This window comes from Panthera uncia, unplaced genomic scaffold (genome assembly GCF_023721935.1).
Source record: "Panthera uncia isolate 11264 unplaced genomic scaffold, Puncia_PCG_1.0 HiC_scaffold_440, whole genome shotgun sequence".
NCBI classification, from domain to species: Eukaryota; Metazoa; Chordata; class Mammalia; order Carnivora; family Felidae; genus Panthera; species Panthera uncia.
In genome coordinates this window covers 16,967-41,221 of record NW_026059584.1, presented here as the reverse complement: position 1 = coordinate 41,221, position 24,255 = coordinate 16,967, and the positions used below count along the sequence as shown (strand labels likewise).

Here is a 24,255-nt window from a genome sequence, read left to right as displayed (position 1 = left end):
GCTGAAGACCCGATAACAGCCAGCATTTACCAGACATGCCAGTGAAAACACCTGCAGATAATTCGGGCCCCCAATGTGTCAACTCATTTCTAGTCACCAAGTCTTCACGGCTAAAGCTCCACATACTGTGAGGCAGAAACAAGCCATCTCCACCATGCCTCATCTGAATTCCTGACTCCCTGAATGCATGAGTAGAAGATAAATAAATGTTCTACGTCGTATTTATGTTTAGAGGTGGTTTGTTATGTATAAATGCTAACTGGAATACAAATTTAATGAACCTGACAACAGATTAGTAGTAATTATCTAATCTGAAGAACGAAAAAAAGAAATTGAAAAAATGAACAGTTCAGTGACCCGTGGAACGATACAAAGTAATTTATCATATATGTTACTGGAGTCTCAGGACAGGTAAAAGAGAATGGAGCAGAAAAACATTTTTTACAGACATCCCAGATGGAAATTCCCCAACAATGGTGTAAAACATCAAGTTACAGATTATAGAAGCTCACTAACCCTCTAGTAGGAGAAATAGAAAAAGAACCACTATGCATATTAGTCAAAACCAGTGAAAACCAACGATAAAGGGAAAGAAACAAAAAACAGAGAACTATCAATAATGGTTGACTTCTTATCAAAGCTCATGAAATGACATCTTTAAAGTGCTGAAAGGGGAAAACAACAACAACAACAACAACAACAACAAAAAACCTCAGCTCCAAATTCTATATCCGGCAAAATGCCCCTCAAAAATGATCAACAAAAGATGAGTGAAAATCTGTTGCCCTCAGGCTGAAGGGAACTAATGGGAGTACATATAAAAGATATTTATATTTATAAAAGAATATCTTTTTCTTCCCTTGCTTTGAAAGACAACTGCTTAAAGCAATCAAGTAACACTGTATTCTGGGGTTTATTACATACATAGATATAAAATATATGACAATAACCACATAAAAGAAATGGAAGGATAAGGAATTCTACTTTTGTAAGGTTCTTACATTTTAATGCTGACAATACTAACTCTAAGAGGACTATAGTAAGCTAAGAATGTGTTTTGTAATTCTTGGTGTGCAATCTCTAAAATATGTATGAGTATATAAATTTAGTACAGCTAAAGTCAACAGAATTAAAATTAAATACCTAAAGTTATTCTATTAACTCCAGAAAGGACAGGAAAAGGCGAATGAGAGAGAAGGAATGAAGGAATAAATGAATGAATAAATGAATACTGGACAACTCAACACAAATAGAAAAATGACAGACGTAAACAAAACATTTCAATAATTATACTACATATAAATGGGCTAAATATTCCAATTAAGAAAGTCAGTGATCATAAAATAACTTCAAATTTGACCTTACAATATTTCTTTATGAAATACAGTACATACACATTTACATATACTTGCTCTACCAACTGGAGAGCACTCTACAGGCAAATGAATACAAAATGTTCAACTGCAAAGAAGATCACCTAAATCAAATGCCAAATTCTATCTAGCTGCTCCAAACACTTGACCATGCCACTAAACTCATTCCAATAGAGGGGGGAAAAGAATCTGGGTTGCAAGATAAGCTTTCTTTATAGGCCTCAAAAATTCTGTTAATTACTTTGGTGAAGTACTATTAGTGTGATGGTCCAGGGTCTGATCTTCTACCTTTCTGGGTAAGCCCTGATCCTGTCAGTATATTGAGTGGTGCTTTTGTTTTTTTCAGGGACAAATTCAAACTCATATCATACGACTGATATATAAATATCATAATGACCATAATGGCAATATATTAATTTTCTTGAAAAATCCAACTGCCACAGGAACAAAATTATTCACATCTTTATGGCCAGTTCAAGATCTTGCCATAAGCAGACGCACTGAAAAGTGAAATTATACTGCTGCTGAGTAAACATGGAATCAAACAAAAGAAGCTAGTTAAATCAATTTCTAACAAAGACATTCTGATGTTTCCATCTCCACAACAGGAATGGTCTTGCCCAAAATATCTGAAGTTCATTGGCTAAAGTTTCCTTTCCCTTAGCCATGTTTCTTCCATGTTTCAACAGCTAACCAACCCGTTGACAGGCTTTATGTAGACTATATTCTAGAGAATTAAATTCAAGTCTTATTGTAAAACCTGAGAGTTAATCTGTTTCTTAAAGATGAATTGGTAGATCTCTGCTTGGTACCAATACATATTGATACTAAATTTTATATTATTAGAGCATTATTTCATTTTCAAATGCTTGGGGAACTGATAAAAATTCATCTTGGAAATATTTATTGAGTACCTCCTATGTGACAAGCTCTACTACAGATACACTGTAGTACAGACAACCACAATCATAACAAATGCTCCTAGCACTTGGAGAGAAACCCAGAAGCAAACCCTCTTTTAAGGTATCCCATTCAGAAAAGAGCCTAAGAACACTGGACAGTCCCTACTAATCCAAAAACAGATTTAAAAAAAAGAAAAGTGCATATCTAAAAACAGCAAAATAATTACTTATCTGCTATATTTTTCTGTAGCTATTTGGCATCATATTTACTTCTGCTGTATTCATGTTAAATTAAAACTTGCTCTTAGAACTCTACTCATCTACAGCTGCCACTGCTACTACGAAAACAAAAACTGAGTTGTTGTTTTTCCTTTTCAACATATAAGTCATCTCTGCCTTAATCCCATTAACACAGGCGTGCTCCAAACATTCTAGTCCTTAACTATTTTCTCCTACTTACCTTCATGTTGTCAAACCTAAAATCAATTATACATCCAATACAAGTAAAGTATCTTGTTGAAAATCCACTCTTAACACTTGCCTGGACAGTACTGCCTTTTCCTATATTAATTACCTCAAGGTAAACAGAGAAGCAAAACTAAGAGCTTTACGTCAAGGTCTATGCTCAAAGACAATAATCCCCAGTACTAAAGAAAATAAAACTAGAGGGAAAAGAAACAGTAGGGGAAGTGAACTATAACCCATTGAGAAAATTCAGAAGGCTATTAAAAATAATATATATAGTTAGTATCCAAAATCTATAACGAACTTACCAAACTCAACACCCAAAAAAACGAATAATCCAGTGAAGAAATGGGCAAAAGACATGAATAGACACTTCTCCAAAGAAGTCATCCAGATGGTCAATTGACACATGAAAAAATGCTCAAAATCACTCATCATCAGGGAAATACAAATCAAAACCACAATGAGATACCACCTCACACCTGTCAGAATGGCTAAAATTAACAACACAAGAATCAACAGGTGTTGGTGAGGCTGTGGAGAAAGGGGAACCCTTTTGCACTGCTTGGTGGGAATGTAAACCAGTGCAGCTACTCTGGAGAACAGTGTGGCAATTCCTGGAAAAACTAAAAATAGAACTACCTTACAATCCAGCAATTGCACTATTAGGTATTTACCCAAAGGATATAAAAATACAGATTTGAAGGGAAGCATGCACCCCAATGTTTATAGCAGAATTAAATAGCCCAACTACAGAGAGAGCCCAAATGTCCATCCACTGATGAATGGAAAAAAAAAGATGTCAGAGAGACAGATAGGGAGAGAAGACTATTACTCAACTATCAAAAAGAATGAAATTTTGCCATTTGCAACAACGCGGATGGAGCAAGAATGTATTACGCTAAGCAAAATAAGTCAATCAGAGAAAGGCAAGTATCATGATTTCACTCCTATGTGGAGTTTAAAAAACAAAACAGATGAACATATGGGGGGAGGGGTGGAGAAGAAAGGCAAACTATTAAGAGACTCTTAACTACAGAGAACAAACTGAGGGTTGATGGAGGTAGGGAGGTGGGAGATGGACTAGATGAGTGATGGGTACTAAGGAGGACACTTGTGATGAGCACTGCGTGTTGTATGTAAGTGATGAATCACTGAATTCTACTCCTGAAATCAATATTGCACTGTATATTAACTAAAATTTAAGCTTAAAAAAAAAAAAAGAAAAAAAAAACCTGCCACGTATTTCTTCAAAGAAGTTATCACTCTGCACTTTTACCAACATGGTTGAGAGTTTCAGTTGATCTATATCCTTGCCAACCAATTAGCCCTTTAAGTTTTAGCCATCCCAGTAAATATGAAACCACACCTCACTATCTTTTAATTCTCATTTCCCTAATGATTGATTTTGAATATATTTTAATATACTTACTTATCATTTACATATCTTCTGTGTAAAGTTTATGTTCAAATCTTATGCCCTTTTCTTCATGGAGTTGTCCTCTTACAAATTTGTAAAAGCATCTTTATATTGTATTGAATTCAAGTCCTTTGTCAGGTATATGCACTGCAAGTATTTCTCCCAGACTCATTCTCTTTTGTTAATGGTGCCTTTCAAAGAACAGAAATTTTTAATGTTGATAAAGCCCAATTTGTGAATTTTTTTTCATGCTTAACTTCCTGTGCACTAAGAAATCTTTGACTAAACCAAAGGTCACGAAGATTTTTTTCTCTGTTTTTACCTATTTTATAGCTTTAAATTTTACTTTTATGTTTCTATCTACAATCCATTTGTATGTAGTATGAGATTTTTGTGTATATGACAAATAGTCAAGGTTCATTTTATTTTTTATACCAACATTCAGTTGTTCCAAAGCGTTGGTTAATAGGAGTATCCGCTCCCCATTGAATTATCTTGGCATCTTTGTCTAACAATGTATGTGTCAGTTTTCCTATGATTTCTATTCTGCTACATTAACCTCACATCTATTTTTTTTTCTTTTACTAACTTATTAACCTATATTATATGACCCAGCAATTCTACTCATGGATATTTTATCAAAAGAAATGAAAATAAATGTCCACAAAAGTCTTAGACATGGATGCTCATAGCAGCTTTGTTCATAATAGACCCAAATTTAAAACAACCCAAATGTCCATCAAAGGTGAATGGGTAAGTAATCCTGCCCTATCCATACAATGGAATACTACTCAGCAATAAAAAGAAACAAATTACTGATGCAAGCAGCAACTGAGATAATTATGCTTAGAGAAAAAAGCCAGATACAAAAAAAGTACATACCATGTAACTGCATTTATATAAAATATCCATACAGGCAAAACTTAACTACAATTAAGATTTAGAAACTGCCTAGAACCAGGTTTGGGGACCTGATGGCAGAAGGGCATGTTCTAAATCTTGGCTATGGTGCTGTTTACGTGGATGTGTATACATGTCAAAACTCACTGAACTGTAAACTTAAAAGTGACTACATTTCATTGCACATAAATTATACTTCAATAAAGTTGATTTTTAAAAGTAATCTGATTATAACTATGAATATGTAAAATGCAACCCACCTCAAAATATCTCAAATTTTTTTTGCTTAATACCAGAGATAGCCATAGAAGGAATAATTATATCATCTCCAGGAATGAGACCTTTTTAGAATGAAAAGCAAAACGGCACTGTCTAGAATGGCACTGTACAATAGAACCTTCCACAATGATGAAAATGTTCTGTATCTATGTCGTCCAACATGGTAGCCACTAACCACATGTAGCTATTGAGCACTTGAAAGGCGACTAGTGCAAATGAAAATCAATGTTTATTTTAATTAATTTAAATTTAAACAAATAGGGCGTCTGGATGGCTCAGTCAGTTAAGCGTCTGACTTCAGCTCAGATCATGATCTCACAGTTCATGAGTTCAAGCTCTGCTCTTAGCACAAAGCCTGCTTCAGATCCTCTGTCTCCCGTCTCTCTACCCCTCCCCCGCTCTCTCTCAAAAATAAACAAACATTAAAAAAAAATTTTTTTAACATAAATAGCTACATGTGGCTCATGGCTACTATACTAGATAGCACAAGTCTAAAATACATGTATCTATGAAAAAATCCAGTGGAACACAATATACGTGCCTTAGTAAGGTAGAAATGGGTACATTCTTGGAATAGTGCATAAAACTGAAACAGGAAAGATATAGTACTTTACAACTGTCAAAATACTTACAGAAAAAGTATTCAACCATATTTAGTTTTCTAACAAATTCCTGACATGCTTGATTAATAAAGAAGAAAACTACAACTCTGGACACATTTTCAACCAAGAATGAGGAACAAGTTTGAGTGGACATGCCAGGAAACAGGGAGAAAGTGTTCATATAATTTTAGAGTTCACGTCAGACAAGGAAGGAAATACTGGCATAGTTAGATATGATACAGATCAGTAAAACGGATTTCAAAAGCTTCATTTAAATAACAGGCTATGAATTCATAACTCAAAATCTAAGAGGAAAGACTACAGAGAGACTTTAAAAACTAAAATTCTGTATAAACAATTACAAATGATACTAGGTTAAAAAAGACAAATGAGAAAATAACAGAAATTATCTCAGAAAACCAATCAACAAAGCTGCAGTGAAATTTACCCATAACATTCAGATTTAAAAGGTTTAACAAGCAGGGAAAAAAAAAAAGGGAATAATCATAGATGAACACAAATAGCACATATAAAAGAACATAAAAATGGTAACAACAAAAGAAAAGGCTTGGAGTGAGGAAAATGTTTGCATCAAAAAGAATATTAAGTAAGGCAGCATGCCACAGGTTAGACAGCTATATGACACTAGAACCAGAGAAAAAGCAGAACTCCTTAAAAAAAAAAAAAAAAAAAAGGTTTAAAAACCACTAAGTTCCCTTTTATTTCTACCATCTCTGTCCAAGAGAATGTAGCTGATTCAGTAACTCAAACAGTGGTGGATACATGACATTCTTCTGGATTAAAAGCATTGTCAATTTGCTGTTTAAGCAAGGTGATTTCTTAAAGAATATTCTTTAACAAACAACTATCAACAAAAAAAATCTTTGGTATTTCATGATTGTACATATTAGTAAAGCAGTCAGCAATCAATAATTCAAAATAGAGTAATCCATCAAGCTCTATAATAACTTCATCTGAATCTTGCAGTTATCAAATTCAAGGCAAGCAGAGGCAGGGCCATAAAACTGAACAAAGAGAACTAACTTCCTTTTTTCTGAAGAGTTCATCAAAATCATTTAGGAAAAAATTTTTTTAAAAAAGTTGAAGATGGAGTCAGCACTCATGTACAGATCAAAGGAAAAAATTACGTATGACCAATAAACACAAAGTGGCTTTATGTCACAATTAAAGAAATGCAATCAAAAATCAAATTACAACAAACTGCAAAAAGTTGATAAGTTTAAAGTCTGCCAAGGCTGTGGGAGGGAGGAAACACTCTCATGCATGTGGGTGGGAATATAAAATGATACTGTTTTTGAGGGTGAAAGTTTAATCCATGGACCCACTGGTCGCAGCAACTCCACTGCTAGGAATTTACCTTAAATACTTGGAAAAGGACAGCAAGATACATGTGTGAAAATGTTTCCTAGAGTACTGTTTTCAATCGTGATAAACCAGAAATAACCTAAATGTCCCTCAGAGGGGACTATTTATGATGGAATGATCATAAAATGGAATAAAGGACAACCAATAAAAAGATGTTTCACCTCCGTGCCAGTATGGAAAATTCCTAAGTACGTTCAATGAAAAAAAGCAAAATGCAGAAGAGTATGCAGTATGTTCCCATCTGTTTTTTTGTAAAAAGTAGGTCTGAGATGAAAACAATTCTTTAAAGAATGACTGCAAGTTCTAGTTGCAAACAGAGTCTGAAGACAGGAGGTGTAAAGCAGGAGAAATCGGTAGGAGGTATTAGTCCTTTTGAGGCTGCTCTGCACCCAAACCCATTTCAGTTTGGAGACAATTTCAAAAGGTGAGAAGCAAATAAATACTCCCCTTCCCCATCTTTCTCCTCATGGGAGCAAGGCCGAGACCAGTTAGGTCCTCCTGCTCTGGACACTGACTCCCAGGGGTAAAAGCAGGGTGCGGAGGAGTCAGGTCATGGAGAGAGATCTCCAGCAGAGTGGAAAGGTAATGAGCACAGTCACCAATATCCAGTCAAGGCAGCAGTGTGGGACACTGGGACAGCACTGGGACAGCACTAGGACAGCAAGCGTCCAATAGCAGTCAGCATCCTAAGCAGAGACTGCCCTTATCGTAACCTGGTGACATGCCTTATTTCCCTTGGCTTCTGCCAATCTTCCCAGCTCAGGGCTCTGAGCCGTGAGCTATGAGCTATCTAACATTTTGCAAGTAATTATTTTCTGATTAAGTTATTTAGAGCTATTTTCCATCCTATGCAACCAAGAACCCTGACCCTGTTCATCTACAGCATTTTCCTTTTTTTTTTTTTTTTTTTTTTTTTTTTTGATTGAGGGTTGGTAAAATACTTTTTGTGCTCCCTTTAACATGTGAACTTTACAATTTCTTATCTAGCATTTGAGCAACAGGGAGACTGGCAGGAGAATAAACAATCTATTTAAAAGAAAATATCACAGCATTTTTAAAAAGGGGGGAGGGTAAGTTCTCTCAAAGAACTTGAATATTACTTAGGAAAACATTCACCATGGCTGCCCCTCCCACTTCCTCCTCTCTCCTCCCAAGGATTTCATGCCCACAATTGGCTCATTGCCTTATAAATTTGATACAATGGAAAAGCGGAAAAAAAGCAAGAAAACAGCACTTTCCAAAGGGAAATGGGAAAATTTAACTGGAGATACTTGGAAAGTAGGTTAAAAACTTAGACAAGAGCAAAGAGGTAATATCCTCAAGATGTGGAAAATCTAGAATATAAATCTTTCTAAGACAACTATACCTTACTTCAAATAATTTCAATATATAAAAATCTGAATTCACTAAAGACAGCTGTGAGAATAAACAGTCTTTGTCTTTTTTAGAAGTCTTTTCTTTCCTCAAAGAATTCCTATGAAATAGTCCTAAGTAAGCTGCCAAAGTGCATTTTAAAACTATTTTTGTCAAAATAATATATAAACATGTATTTCAAAAGACAGACAAAAACATGTAATAAAAAACTAGTTGAGGGAAGATGGCAGAATAGGAACCCCAGGAAACCCATCTCCCCACCTAGACAAGTACTCTACTGGCATAATCGGACTGATGTAACTATTTTGGAACCCTGGAGTCTAGTCAAAAGCTTGCATCGTCCAGACGAAGGCTTAGACCGTAAATCATAGTTAATTTCAGCCCGTTTCAACTCAGTATGGCAGCAGCTATTCACCCCCAGTGCCCCTCACCTCCCAGCAGGCAGCCATGTACATACTCCTAGCACAGCCTGCACCAGCTCATGGGACCTTGTCCTCCAAATATCAGAGATCTGTGTTCTTATCATTGACTTCTGCTTATGATAACAGACATGCAGACACAGAAGCAGGCCACCCCGGCTGAAATCCCCACTGATGGAAAAGGCTTCCAGGGGATTTAAAGATCCAGAGGCTTTTTTTTTTTTTTCCTCCTTTTATCCCCCTTTTTCCTCTTTTGGGAGTCAGGCATTTAAGACATGACACCCATGTTTGTGTGAATGCAAGTTTTCAACTCTTTTGAGTAACTACTCATAGGGATGCATTTGCTTGATTTTATGGAGTATGTTTAGTTTTGTAAGAAACTACCATCTTCCAAAATGGCCATACCATTGTGCATGTTGTGGGTTTTTCATATACTGCCATATTGCATAGTAGGAGAGTTTCTATATGCACATACTGGATGATTTCACCTATATGTCATTCTAGAAAAGTCAAAAGTATGAAGACAGTAAAAATATCAGCATTTGCCAGAGGCCAGGGGGCAGGGAGGATGGAGAGGGATGAATTGGCAGAATACAGACTACTTTTAGAGCAATGAAAGTACTCTGTATATTACTATAATGATGGACACGTCATTAAAATGTGTCCAAACCCAGGGGCGCTTGGGCAGCCCAGTCGGTTGAGAGTCTGACTCTTGATTTCATCTCAGGTAATGATCTTACGGTTCATGGGACTGAGCCCCATGTTGGGCTCTCCTTCATTATTAATGCCCTCTACCAGAGTGGTATATGGTAAAACCCTGGTTTGCGAGCATAACTCATTCCAAAAACACACTTCTAATCCAAAGTACTTGTATATCAAAGCAAATTTCCCCATAAGAAATAAAGGAAACTCAGATGATTGTTCCACAACCCAAAAACATTCATATAAAAATGATTACAATACTGTAATATAATACAAAATAATAAAGAAAATACAAAGCATAAGGAAAAATAAATTAACCTGTACTTCCCTTTGATAACCTTCATGGTTGGTTTGAGGGAGACAGGAGAGAGGAGGGTTATTGTGTAGGACAACTTTCACTATCACCAACAGAATCACTGCTATCTATCGACTCAAAGGAATCTTTTTCTGCACGGGGCCATTGTATACGCTCACGTGGATGCTGACCACAGTGCAGAATTAATAAACTCTTGTCATAGACTGTATTTCATGTAACTGGCATAAGGCAGCAGAGGAAAGGGTCTCTATCTGTAGGCAGCCTGACCTAGAATGAAGCAAAGCATTCCTAAGCTCACTCTTGTGGGGAAAAGCAAAGGACTGTCCACAGGTGCTTTGAAGTGACAAAAATACACCAGTGCCAGTTGTGGGCACCTTCCAACATCCTGAAAAATCACTGATTTCTGCCAAACACCACGGCTTGAGACTGAGCATCTGAGCACGGGAAATCATCACCTACAATCCCAGAGAGAGAGAGAGAGAGAGAGAGAGAGAGAGAGAGAGAGAAGAACCATTGGCTCAGTTGTGATCATGTGACATTTGGCTTCACATACTATTCGTATTGCATGACATCGCTCGTTTATCAAGTTAAACTTTATTAGAAATGTTTGCTCATCTTGTGAAACACTCGCAGAACAAGTTACTCACAACCCAAGGTTTTACTGTATTTGTTATAATTAGTTTATCTATACTGACACATCGTTATCATACAGAAAGTCCATGATTTACATTAGGGTTCACTCTTGGTATGCATCCTGTGGTTTTGGACAAAAAAAATTTTTTTTAATTTTTTTAATGTTTATTTATTTTTGAGAGAGAGACACAGACAGAGCGCAAGTGGGAAGGGGCATAGAGAGAGGGAGACACAGAATCCAAAGCAGACTCCAGGCTCTGAGCTGTCAGCACAGAGCCCGATGTGGGACTCGAACCCACAAACCATGAGATCATGACCTGAGCGGAAGTCAGACGCTCAACCAACTGAGCCACTCAGGTGCCCCTGGACAAAAAATGTTTTAATGTTTATTTAGAGAGAGAGAGAGAGAGAGAGAGAGAGAGAGAGAAACAGAGAGAGAGAGAGAGAGAGAGAGAGAGAAAGAAAGAGAGAGACAGAGAGAGGGAGGGAGGGACGGAGGGAGAAAGGGAGGGGCAGACAGAGAGGGAGGGAGAGAATTCCCAAGTAGGCTCCATGTGTGCTCCCTCTCTCTCTGCCCCTCCTTCACTCAGGCTGTCTCTCTCTCTCTCTCAAAGTAAATACACTTAAAAAAAACTGGTGAAGGAGACTATACATGTGTGAGGGCAGGCGGGATATGGGAATCTTCTCTACCTTCTGCTGAATGTAGCTATGAATGAAAAGTGGCTCTAAAAAATAAAATCTATTAAAAAAAATCCACACCCAACTAGTATGATATGCGATCATAAAAGACAAAAATTTTCCTCTAAGGTCAGTAACAAGACAGACAGGAAGTCTGCTTTTGCCACTTCTATCCAAAAAGGCATCCGTATTGGAAAGGAAGAAATGAAGTTACCTGTTTGTAGATGACATGTTCTTATATGTAGGAAACCTTAAAGATTCCACAAAAAATTGTTAGAATTAACAAATTAAGTAAAGTAACAGCATACAAAATTCAAATTCAAATATCTGTTGCATTTCTGTACACTAACAATGAACAGTCCAAAATGGAAAATTCCATTTACAATAGCATTGAAAAAGAGTATCTATAAATGAACTTAATCAAGGTGATACACAGAGAAAACTACAAAACACTGTTGAAAAAAATTAAAGACCTAAATAAATGGACAGACATCCCACATTCGTAGATCAGGACTTGATATTGTTAAGATTTCAACACATTCTACAGATTAATGTGATTCCTATCAAAATCCCAAAAACTTTTTTTTTTTTGGGGGGGGGGGCAGAAGTAGAAAATTCCATCCCCAAATTCATATAGAGTCTCAAAGAACCCTCCAAGGCCAAAACAATCCTGAAATAGAAGAACAAAATTGTAGGACTCACAATTCCTGATTTCAAATTTACTACAAAGCTACAAAGTGTGGTACTGACACAAAAACAGACATATATGCCAGTGAACTAGAACAGAGACCAGAAATAAATTCTTGTATATATGGTCAAATAATTTTTTGACAAGTGTGCCAAGACCATTCAGTAGAAAAAGGACAGTCTTTTCAACAAATGGTGCTGGGAAAAGTGGATATCCTCATGTAAAAACATTAAGTTGGACCCTTATTTTACACCATACACAAAAATTACTCAAAATGGATTAATGACCTAAAAAAAGGCCTAACACTCTAAACTCTTAAAAAGGAAACATGAGAGAAAAGCTTTAGGATACCAGTTTAGCAATGATTTCTTGGATGTGTCACCAAAGACACAGTCAACAAAAAGATAGCTAAATTGGACTGTATCAAACTTCTGAACATTTTATGCATCAAAGGACACTATCAACAAAGCAAAAAAGCAACCCATAGAATGGGAGAAAATATTTGCAAATCACCTGATTAATACCCAGGATACATAAAGAACTACTAGAACTCAACAACAAAAAAATAAAGCATTCAATTTACAAATAGGCAAAAAACTTAGACATTTCTCCAAAGAAGATATTCAGTCAATAAGCACATGAAAAGATGTTCAATGCAAATCAAAACCACACTAAGATATCACCTTACAACCATCAAAATGTCTAGAATCCAAAAGAAACAAGGGCTAGCAAGGATGTGGAGAGAAAGGAACCCTTATGCATTGTTGGTAGGAATAGGAATATGTGGCATATGAATTCCACAGTGCAGCCACTGTGGAAAACAGTATGGAGGTTCTTCAAAAAATTCAAAAGAGGGGGCCCCTAGGTGGCTCAGTCGGTTAAGCATCCGACCAAGGCCCACACTGGGCTCCGCACTGAGCATGGAGCCTGCTTCGGATTCTCTCTCTCCCTCTCTCTGCCCCTCCCCTGTGCACACGCACGTGCTCTCTCTGTCTCTCTCTCAAAATAAACATCTTTAAAAAGTTAAAAATAGAAATACCATATGATCCAGTAATTCCACTCCTCGATACCTAGCACAAGAAAACTAAAACATTAATTCAAAATGACACATGCACCCCTATGTTTACTGCAGCATTATTTATAATATCCAAGTGTCCACTGAGAAATGAATAAAGAAGACATCATACACACAAACATAATGGAATATTACTCAGCCATTAAAAAAAGTAGATCTTGCCATTTGTGACAACATGGATGGACCTAGACGGTATTAAGTTACAGACGTCAGTCAGAGAAAGACAAACACCATATGATTTCACTCATATATATAGAATCTGGAAAACAAAACAAATGAATACACAAACAAAAAGCGGAAACGGACCTGTAAATACAGAGAACAAACTGATAGTTGCTAGAGGGAAGCGGGTAGGGGTATGGACAAAACGGGTAAAGGCAAGTGGGAGATATGGGCTTCCAGTTATGGAATGAGCCAGGGGTGAAAAGGTACAGCATGGCGAACAGAGTCAATGGCAGTGTAACAGTGCCGTGTGGTGACAGACAGTAGTTCCACTTGTGGTGAGCATAACATAAGGCACAGAATTGTCCAGTCTCTATGTTGTACACCTGAAACTAATATAACACATATGTTAACTATATGCCTCCTTTAAAAAAATATATCACTTAGCAAATATACACAAAATTGCATTCCCCAAAGATCAAAAACCACTGGACATTTTCTGGAACCTGTGCTATACTTGTCTAGGCTCAAATTGAAAAAGAAAAAATTTTTTAATGTTTATCTTTATTTTTGAGACAGAGAGAGACAGAGCATGAGAGGGGAAGAGGCAGAGAGAGAGGGGGACACAGAATCGGAAGCAGGCTCCAGGCTCCGAGCCATCAGCACAGAGCCTGATGCGGGGCTGGAACTCGTCAACTGCGAGATCGTGGCCTGAGGTGAGGTCGGACACTCAACAGACTGAGTCACCGAGACGCCCCTAGACTCAAATTTAAAAGAGGAACAGAGGGAGGAGGAGATGGAAGGCCTCCCATTAGGTGGTAAAAATGTAATACTCAATCTACTAGATGCTTAAATAGGCCTTCCAAGAAGGGAGATCATAAGCCTCAAATTTAGACTTTGGAAGTTGTCTCAAGATAATTATATAGCCATTGTACGCATGCATATGCTGAAAGTATTGATGCATTCAATGTGCACATTTTAAGTACCTCTGTTTCTAAGATCCTTTTAGCATTTCTTCATTTTTTTAAACACCAGGCCTCCTGGTTAACTAGATTTCCCAGAGCTCTGGTTCCTAGCAAATGAAGAAATTACCAGCTGTCATACCCCAAAACTAAGAAGAACGGGAAAATCTCAGAAAGATTCTAGCTAAAATAAGGGTTCTTTTATGTTTCATCCCCTCCCTCTGACTTTGAAAGAAGGGGTTTGCAGGAGAGGTCAGTTACCAAGGGGAAGGGAAGTTTCTCAGGTCTCTGCTTCTGTAGCTGAGGTGTGTGATTTCTCCAAGTTACAGTAGTTTAAAATAACGACGGGGGGGCACCTGGGTGGCTCAGTCGGTTGAGTGTCTGACTTCAGCTCAGGTCATGATCTCACATTTGGTAGGTTAGCGCCCCGCGTCGGGCTCTGTGCTGACATCTCGGAGCCTGGAACCTGCTTCAGATTCTGTGTCTCCCTTTCTCTGCCCCTCCTCCACTCACAATCTGTCTCTCTCTCTCTTAAAAATAACTAAACATTAAAAAAAAAAATTAAAAAATAAACAAAAGATAAAGATAGGGAAGAAAAAAAATCCACAATGAGATAGTACTTCACACCCATTAAGGTGGCTCTTAAAAAAAAAATTTTTTTTTTAAAGCCCAGAAAATAGTAAATGTTGAGGATGTAGAGAAATTGGAACACTTACACTTGCTGGTAGGAATGAAAAATGATACAGCCACTGTAGAAAACAATACGGCAGTTTCTCAAAAAAATTACACACAGAATTACCATTTGGCCCAGCCATTCCATTTCTGGGTGTACAACCAAACGAACTGAAAGCAGGGACTTGAACAGATACTGGTACACCTGTGTTCACACCAGCATTATTTACAATAGTCAAAAGGCAGAAGCAACCCAAATGTCCATCAGTGGATGAACAGATAAACAGAATGTGGTATATACATATAATGGAAGAGAATCCTGACGCAGGCCAGAACAGGAATGAACCCTGAAGACGTTATGCTAAGTGAAGTCACATGCTATGTCACACTAAGTCAGTCACAAAAAGACAAATATTGCCTGACTCCACTTAACATAAGGTACCCAGAATAAATACCAAAGACAGAAAGTAGAACAGTGTTGCCAGGCTGAGAGTAGGGGCACTGGGGAGTTCCTACTTAACAGGTACACGGTTTCAGTGTGGTGATTAAAAAAAAGTCTGAGATGGGTACTGGTGATGGTTGCCCGATGTGAATGTTCCTAATGCCACTAGTGTACTTAGAAATGGTCAAAATGGTAAATTGTATTGCACATATTTTATAGATATATATATGTGTATATAAAATTTTACCACAATAAAAAAAAAAATTCATCTCCAGCTCTATTCATTCATCTGTTCCTGGGTCTTCTCCAAACGTAACCATCCTCAACTATCATATCCTTTTTGCTGGTATTTAATTTGGCATTTCTCTATAATATACATACCACTGCTTCCTACAGGTTTATCAATTACCTGCCTATCTTCTGCCATGGTAGATGAAGCTTACAAAACCAGAAGCACCTCCACATTTCACTTCTCCGAATCCCTACCTTCAACGGCAATATGACAATTTGTGGTTAAGAAGCCAATCGGCAGATGTTAACATTTGCTTCCTAACCTAATTCACCTATATTTGTAAGAATCTATCACGTTTTCCCAAAACATTTCAGTATCCATCTATCAGTTCTACTTCTTATTTTCTTCTTTGATGCCCTCTGTCATACTGCTCACCCAGAACTAGCTGCTCTTCAGCCGATGGCACAGGTGTCATCCCTGGGCTTTCCTCTGCTGCTTCGGAGTTGGAGCCTCAATTTACCAAAGCCCCTTTCTCTTCTTTCATGGCTTATTCTCTTGTTTTGTTAGAACACACTGTCTAATAATTTTCTAAGAAATGTTGCATGGATACAAGTTTTTGCTGCTCTTCTCGAATGGCTTTCTTTCTTCCTCTCGCACTTCGGCTGGTGGCTCGGCTGGATACAGAACTCTATGCTGAACGCAAACGTGACACACTGTACCTCCATCTTCCATCATTAATTCTTCCATCCTGAGAAGCTGGACGTCATGTATATTCCTAATCCCTCCTACATGACCCTGAAAGCTTTTGAGACATTCTCATTATTTCTGGCATCATTAAAGAAATTTCAGGGGTGCCTACGTGGCTCAGCCAGTTGAGTGTCCGACACTTGATTTTGGCTCGGGTCATGATCCCTAGGGTCGTTGAGAGGGAGCCCTGTGTCAGGCTCTGTGCTTATGGGAAAGAGCCTGCTTGAGATTCTCTGTCTCTCCTTCTCTCTGCCCCTCCCCCCAGGCACATGCTCTCTCAAAATAAATAAATAAACATTAAAAAAAAAAAAAGAAATCTCACAATAATTGCCTGGTATAGGCCTGTTTTCATTCATTGGGCTTGGCACAATATAGCTTTTTTCAATCTGGAAACTCAAATCCTAAATAAACTTTCTGGTATTTACCTATACATGGTATATAACCTCTGGTGTACACATGTATAGGATAAAACATTTTGTTCTCTGACATACAGGATCATATGGCTATCAGCTTTGGAATCTGACAGACTGGACTCAACCCTTAGCCTCACTACTTAACCAGCTCTGGTACTTGGGGAAGCTAACTTCTTTAACACCATATATGAAATGGGGACTTATTAAAAACTGCAGTTTTTCAATAAGATGACACATGTCACCTGGGTGACTCAGTTGGTTAAGCGCTGACTCTTGATTTCAGCTTGATTTTGGTTTGTGAGATCAAGCCCTGCATGGGGCTCTCTGCTGACAACGCAGAACCTGCTTGGGATTCTCTCTCTCTCTCTCTCTCTCTCTCTCTCTCTCTCTGCACCTCCCCTGCTCTCTCTCTCCTTCAAAATAAATAAGTAAAATAAAATAAAATAAAATATGACACATGTAAACTGTACAAAAGCAACATACGTATGTAAATAAATGTAAAATACATGTTACCTATTATTAAAATATCAAAAACTGAATTGGTGCAGATACTATAAACACTGTCAAATCTGTCAAGACTGCTATTTTAAGAAAATAAGACCAACAAAAGAAGTGGGAGGCAGCCAATGGGTAGAGCTTTTTCTTTTGGGGTGATAAAAATGTTTTGGAACTTCAAAGAGGTGGTGGTTACATAACATTGTGAAAGTACCAAATGTCACTGAAGTGTACACTTTAAAATTATTAATTTTATGTTATGTAATTTTCACCTCAATGAAGAACAAAAAGGAAGCAGGGAAAAGAAAGGCAATACAAGGAAGAAGTCAAAAGTTGTTGAAAAGGGAGAATGGAATTGATATTCTCTCTAAATTATTTCGAAGCTTTCCTCTACATAATCTCTTTTTAATTTTTTAACTGAATAACCAATAATGATAATGTTGGGATGACAAACACTTCCTTTTTCATGGAATATCAACACATAATTAAGGTTGATTGAGAGATCAACATATAATTATAAGAATATGTGACGTTTCTTCAGGGAGAAAATGTATAAAAGAGGAAAGCTGGAAGCTGCACCTGAATCTGTAATACAGCCATATATATATATATTATATATATACAGGCTCTGACAGCTCAGAGCCTGGAGCCTGTTTCCGATTCTGTGTCTCCCTCTCTCTCTGCCCCTCCCCCGTTCATGCTCTGTCTCTCTCTGTGCCAAAAAATAAATAAAAAACGTTGAAAAAAAAAATTAAAAAAAAAAAAAAAAAAAAAAAAAGAAAATCACTATATATCAGAAGACTAAGCTCAAAGCATTTCCTTACAATAAATATGGGAACCCACCCACATCTAACATCGTTCCAATAAAACGGGAAGCAAATTACTTCCTACTGATTTCAGACTAAGGGGAAATATTGTTCTATGCATCTTTTTTCATTTTCAACACTTCCCAAATTATGCTCCAAGGAACACTGTTTAGAAGACATTATTTAACATATAAAAAGAAAAGAAAGAGAGAAGGGGGAAGGAAAGGAAGGGAAGGGAAGGGAAGAGAAAGAAAAACAGGAAAAGAAAAGCAGCATATTCAAATTTCACTCTTGGGAGAGTTACAAGGCATAGTAGTATATTAAAGGTTCTGCAGTAAGAAAGCCAGTTCACGACTCTATTAAACCTACATTTGTCTGATTTATTAAGTACAGAACAGTTCCTAAGCTATGTCTGTTAAACACATAATTCATCACTTTGTTAAAGACTGCTTAGATTTTATACCAGATAACATATAAATTAGGGTAACTTCAATATTAGCCCCAGGGATGAGATTACCACACAATAATCAATTATTTGAATAAAACATTGTTTCAAATTACCAGCAGTTCAGAGCAAGATCTTAGGGGCAATAAAGGAGGAGGAGAGAAGGTGGTTAATAAGAGGAAAAGAAGAAAAAACAATCTGGGAAGAGTTCAGCTCTTCAACTTTCTTTTTGAGACATCGTTGTCCTACCCTGTCAATTCTGATTGCTTATTAAACAAAACATTTGCAGTTAAGATAGTTAAAAATTTCAGCTTTGTTCACTTCTCCCCGACTTTTTATTTTTTTGCATCAATTCCTGACCCTAGGAGGTAACCTCAAAAGAAGTTAAATATTTGTCACTTGAGTACCTCAAATATAAAATTTCATGTTGCCATTAACAAACCATATCCCCAACGGTTAAATACTGCATAATTTAAGTAAAGGCATTTGCAATGTGAGTTTCTTGTACTCAAAGCAAAGATGTTCAACACTAACAAACTATGAACCTGGCACAGTGTTTCTCCTTTGGGGAGAAATCATAGAAAACACATGGAATGAGAGGGCAAAGGAAAATCCAACTGGAAATGTTTGTTGAGAGAAAATTTACAAGAATAAAGACACATTTTTCACTGAGACATTATCATCTTTGAGCCAAAAAGGAATCACTACTGATTATTACTACTGTGTCCAATACCGTGGGAACCAAACAAGAAAATCAATCATTTAGGTACTAGAGACAGCCATTCCCCCTTGGAGAAGTTAATCCTAACAGACCAATTACTTGGAAGTTACTTATTTTTATTTTATTTCACAGGAAAAACCACAACTATCTTCTTGGTCACTGTTCATCCTCTCTCTCGCAGAAGGGGAGCGGAGTGAGCAACGGAAGCCAGCAAAGCCTCACTAGCCATTTATCCCCCAATCGCAACATGTGGGAGGACAAGACAAACCAGGCACAGCATAGCTATTATATTCCACAGGTAATTCCTCATCATTTACGTGCTATTACCACTGCCATTACCATAAAGGTGACAGGATCAGTTGGCTAAAGCAACTACTGGCTAAATAAAAAACCATGTACATAAAAACTTTTTTAAGGAATAACATTTGAAAAAGCCAAGAACTGGACAAAATAAGCTAGATACATTAAAGCAGGCAGAATAAACTTCAATCTTGGTTACAGATTACAAATTAAATTTGGGAATCCTTTTTTTTTTTCAATAACTTTTTAATGTTTTATTTTATTTTTGAGAGAGAGAGAGAGTGCACGAGCGAGCATGAGCAGGAGAGGAGCAGAGAGAGAGGGAGACACAGAATCTGAAGCAGACTCCAGGCTCTGAGCTGTCAGCACAGAGTCCGACATGGGGCTCGAACTCGTGAACCGCGAGATCATAATCTGAGCCAAAGTCGGACGCTTAACTGACTGAGCCACCCAGGAGCCCCAAATTTGGGAATCTTAATTCAGTGTCATTAATTCAGGCGAGGGCTATGAAGTCAGAAGATGACATATCAAAATGCTTCCCAAAAAAGTATTTTCTTGGTGAAATTATTACAATCTAAGGTCTGAAAATGAAGTGTACAGATCCAAAAACTGAACTTTATCAGTAACCTGAAAGATGAAAAATCAGCCTCGTGACTAACAAGTCAGAAGAAACTAATTCAGTCAGAAGAGAACAAAGAGAACCAACCAAAACTAACATGCCAGGTTAATTTACCACGAGGATGATACCCTTACAGTGATCAGAAAACTTGTCCTCTACCCAGACTATTCATACTCCTTTTCCAGGTGAGTACTAACCTGATTTGATTGAATCAGTACTTGGTTGGACACAGAACGATAAAGCAGTAATATAAGATAGTCACCCTGGAGGATATCTTGCCTAGGTTATAAGGAGGCCTCATGAACACTCCTGCACCACCGCAGAGAACACAAGTCTGGTGACTGCACGACTCCTTTTCCAGATCCTCCTTCTCTGCTGATTCAAAATTTACATCCCTCATTCTTTTCTCTACCACCCACATTTTCTGTACATGTGTACTGCCACTGACTAAACCGTATCACAGTGTTGCTCTCATGGATCTGTGATGGTAAGCATCCTTCCAACTGTGTCCCACCTAACTAGGAGAAAACAAATTTATTTCCCTATTTTCGAGTTCTTAAACAGCACTTCTAACAGTCTCATGTAGCTATAACTGTAATACAAACTACAAAGAAGTAGTTTGGGGCTTTTCTGTAGTTTTTGTAGACACTGACATTTACTAATTCTGCACAGAACAGAAACACTACAGAAGTCCAACTGGACACAACTCAATATGGCAAAATTTAAATATACATTGGTTCAAAGCAAATTGGTAAAAACTTACCACTTAGAAAAACAACTTGTGGCTCACTCATATAAGGACACAGGTCGGCTCATGTGCTTAAACAACTAATACAAAAGGACTCTACACCTGCATAATGCTTTACAAAGTGCTCTCCCACTCACTGTAACATTTAATTCCCAGCAAACATTTAAATTCAAAGTCTCCAAGAAAGAGATTTCTGAAAGAGCATAAAGGGAATAATCCAAAATTTTAAACTTTAAAAACCATTAAAGTTTCTACGGACATTTACAGTTAGTTTTTCATACATATATATTTTTTATTTGGAATGAGAAAATATACTGAGACTACACAGCAGACACAAATTTCTTCTCTCATGAAACACATGATGTACTCTTAGGTTATAAATGTATTAAAATCATTTAAATGGGCCTTGAGAAACATTGTTCGGAACTGAATGATAATCACACTTAGAAAATTACTCACGTTTATAAAAGAGACAAAGTCAGACTTTGGTTTGCCCACCAACTCCTGTCCAGACCCTCTACCAAATACTTATTCAAACGCTTGGTACATTTATGCCCTACTATAAACTGTTGTATGTAAAAAATACATGGTATCAGTTATCTCCAACTTAGGATGAATAAATTTAAGTGAATGAATCCGCTTGATGTTAAACCTAATCCCCTACTGTGAAATAAAAGACAAAACCATAGTGTAATGGAATCCAGACATTAACTTGGTTAAGAAGTATTGTATGGAGTCCATGAAATTATATCACATACACCTGATCATGTCAAAGGTCAGTTCTTATCAACGGAGTTGTATCCCACTGAAGTCCATTAAACAAACAAAAAAGCAGTACAGAGCACCAACATAATAAAAATAGTTTACCTCACAAGTACATCGTTTTCTATGGTTTAGAAATCTTCTCTAAATGAAAATACAGCATGAATACATCAATAGTTGAAACAGAAAATTAAGAGTTCTTACCTTACTACATCATCAATATTGTTCCTGTATACGCCTTCAAGTCTTTCTGCAGGAAACCCCATAGCAATAATGTTTGGATAAATATCTGAGTACTTAGGTTAAGGAAATATCTGAAATATGCAAAAATGCAAACTACGTGTAAATGTTTTAAAGCATTAGCTGATTATAAAAAGTACTATACCTATGTTAGCAAAAGACTGTCAAATTTATTTATTTATAAACCATCATGCATAATTAAGAAACACAAGTGAATACATTAATTCCGAAAGAATTATATCAAAATAATTATATGGCAAAATAATTTTCAAATCCCTCTACCTACTACATTAAAAATGCCCTCAAGGAAAAAACTTAACTTCCACATTTACGGTATTTAGGCATATGTACATGAAAAACAAAAACCTCAGACTTTATAAATCACAGAACTCAAGTTATCTTGGGACAAAAACCAAGTATCAAAATAAAAACAAGAATAGCTACACAACTTCTAATTTTTTCATGAATATAAAACGCACCATGGCATAGAGAAAGGGAGCTACAGTTAAGAATTAGGAAGCCAGATTTAAGACCTGGCTGTTCATCTAACCAGTTGTATAATTTTGACATGTGACTTAGACATTTGCAGGCTTCAATTTCCTATTCCACATGATTAGGCTGAAACAACCACAGTGATCTCTTCCAGTCCTTGGTATTTGTGACTTGGTAATACCGAACTAAGGTACAAACTTATTCTCCCTTTCCATCAAGGCAATCAACATTTAGCATGCCATTCTATTCACTTATGTCACACACTATATTTGGCATAAAAACTTCTGCACTCCAGAAGCATTAACTAAAACACACACACACACACACACACACACACACACACACACACACACAATCTACATTTCTATGTATTTTGGATCATACCAGCACTAATTTCTTCTTGAGATCCACTATCCATCTCTTTAATCTCATAATTTTCTGACATGGACCTTCCAAAACAGCCAAGCTAATCTGCCTCAAGCCTCTCTTCAAAATCATCCCTAAAGTGTTCTGCCTGTCTACTTCTGGACCCATTCATTTTTCAAATACAATTCAAAATTCATCAAAGCCAGTGCCCTTTTCTAGATCTTTTTTCCTTCACTTTCTGCTACATTCACATTATTGAGTTGATCTCAGTATTATTTTCAATCCAAAAATAATTATCGAATTACTAAAAGCTTTTATTTTAGTATCAGAATTTTTAAAAGGTTTTATCCATAGTTTTGCCACACACTGACTGAACAGACCTAACAAATATTTTAAGAAAAAAGAAGCACAACATATACAGTATACTACCTTTTATATGAAAAAATATTTACTGTTTGGATGAAATAACATTTACACACGTATTTGCTTGAATTTGAACTTTCCAATGCACATGTGCACACCACACACACACACACAACCGAGAAACTAATACAAATGTTTGCTTCATAGAGAAGGGAGGGGGAAGGGAAAGGGGAGAAGCATACACTAAAAACAGCAACAACAAACCTGACTAAATACCAAATTGATGACCAGGAGAAATGATTTCATCTGGACAGTGCAACAATTTTACTGTACTTCTTGTTAGGAAGCACACTATAAGAACAAAAACAGCTAGAAAAAAAATTTTAAACTTCTTCTGAGAGTTCGTTTTTACTAATATCAGTATGGATATCCTCAAGCTTTTTTTCTTTATATTGTAGGGAAAAAAATAAAATTTTGCTAATGATTTTCAGATTCATGATTACAGACATAAAAGAGATACCATTATAAAATCAAGAAATCAACGGGGTACCTGGGTGGCTCAGTCAGCTAAGTGTCTGACTCTGCACTTCAGCTCAGGTCATGATTTCATGGTTCCTGAGTTCGAGCGCCTTGTTTCCCTTGCTCTCTCTCTCTCTCTCTCTCTCTCTGCCCCTCCTCCACATATTCTCTCTCTCTCTCTCTCTCTCTCTCTCTCTCTCATTTGCTCCCAAAAATAAACATTAAAAATTTTTTAAATAAAAAAATCAAAAATCAAGGTAAAAACATTAATTAAATACGAACTCACGTTAAAATGTATGTTCTCTAGGTCTTTTCACTGAAGTGGCCTAAAAGCATGTTACCTTAGCAAAAGTAAACAATCCTAAAACCCAGATTTCATCTCTCATATCATAATACATTAAAAGGTACTAAACTCCTTGGAACAACAGCTGATGCCAGGGGTGGGACAAGAAGGTTCAAGGTGAGCCTGGGATTCCTTTCTGTGCCAGAGAACATGGAAGGTGTACAGAGACTAATGGTCTATACCAGACATAGAAG

General features: G+C 36.9%; 1 long non-coding RNA gene across 2 annotated transcripts in view; it reads right to left on the bottom strand.

Annotated features, from left to right (window-relative positions):
* LOC125918103 (uncharacterized) overlaps positions 1-22,795 on the bottom strand; it is a 28,161-nt gene extending 5,366 nt beyond the window's left edge. Inside the window, exons 1-2 of one of the 2 annotated variants that reach the window (XR_007456377.1) lie at positions 21,943-22,795; positions 8,213-16,484 (exon numbers count right to left, since the gene is read on the bottom strand). This is a non-coding gene — a long non-coding RNA (uncharacterized LOC125918103). Of the gene's footprint in view, positions 1-8,212; positions 16,485-21,942 lie in introns of those variants that run through there. The other variant, XR_007456378.1, reaches the window with a different exon arrangement.
* Between the last annotated feature and the right edge of the window lie 1,460 nt (positions 22,796-24,255).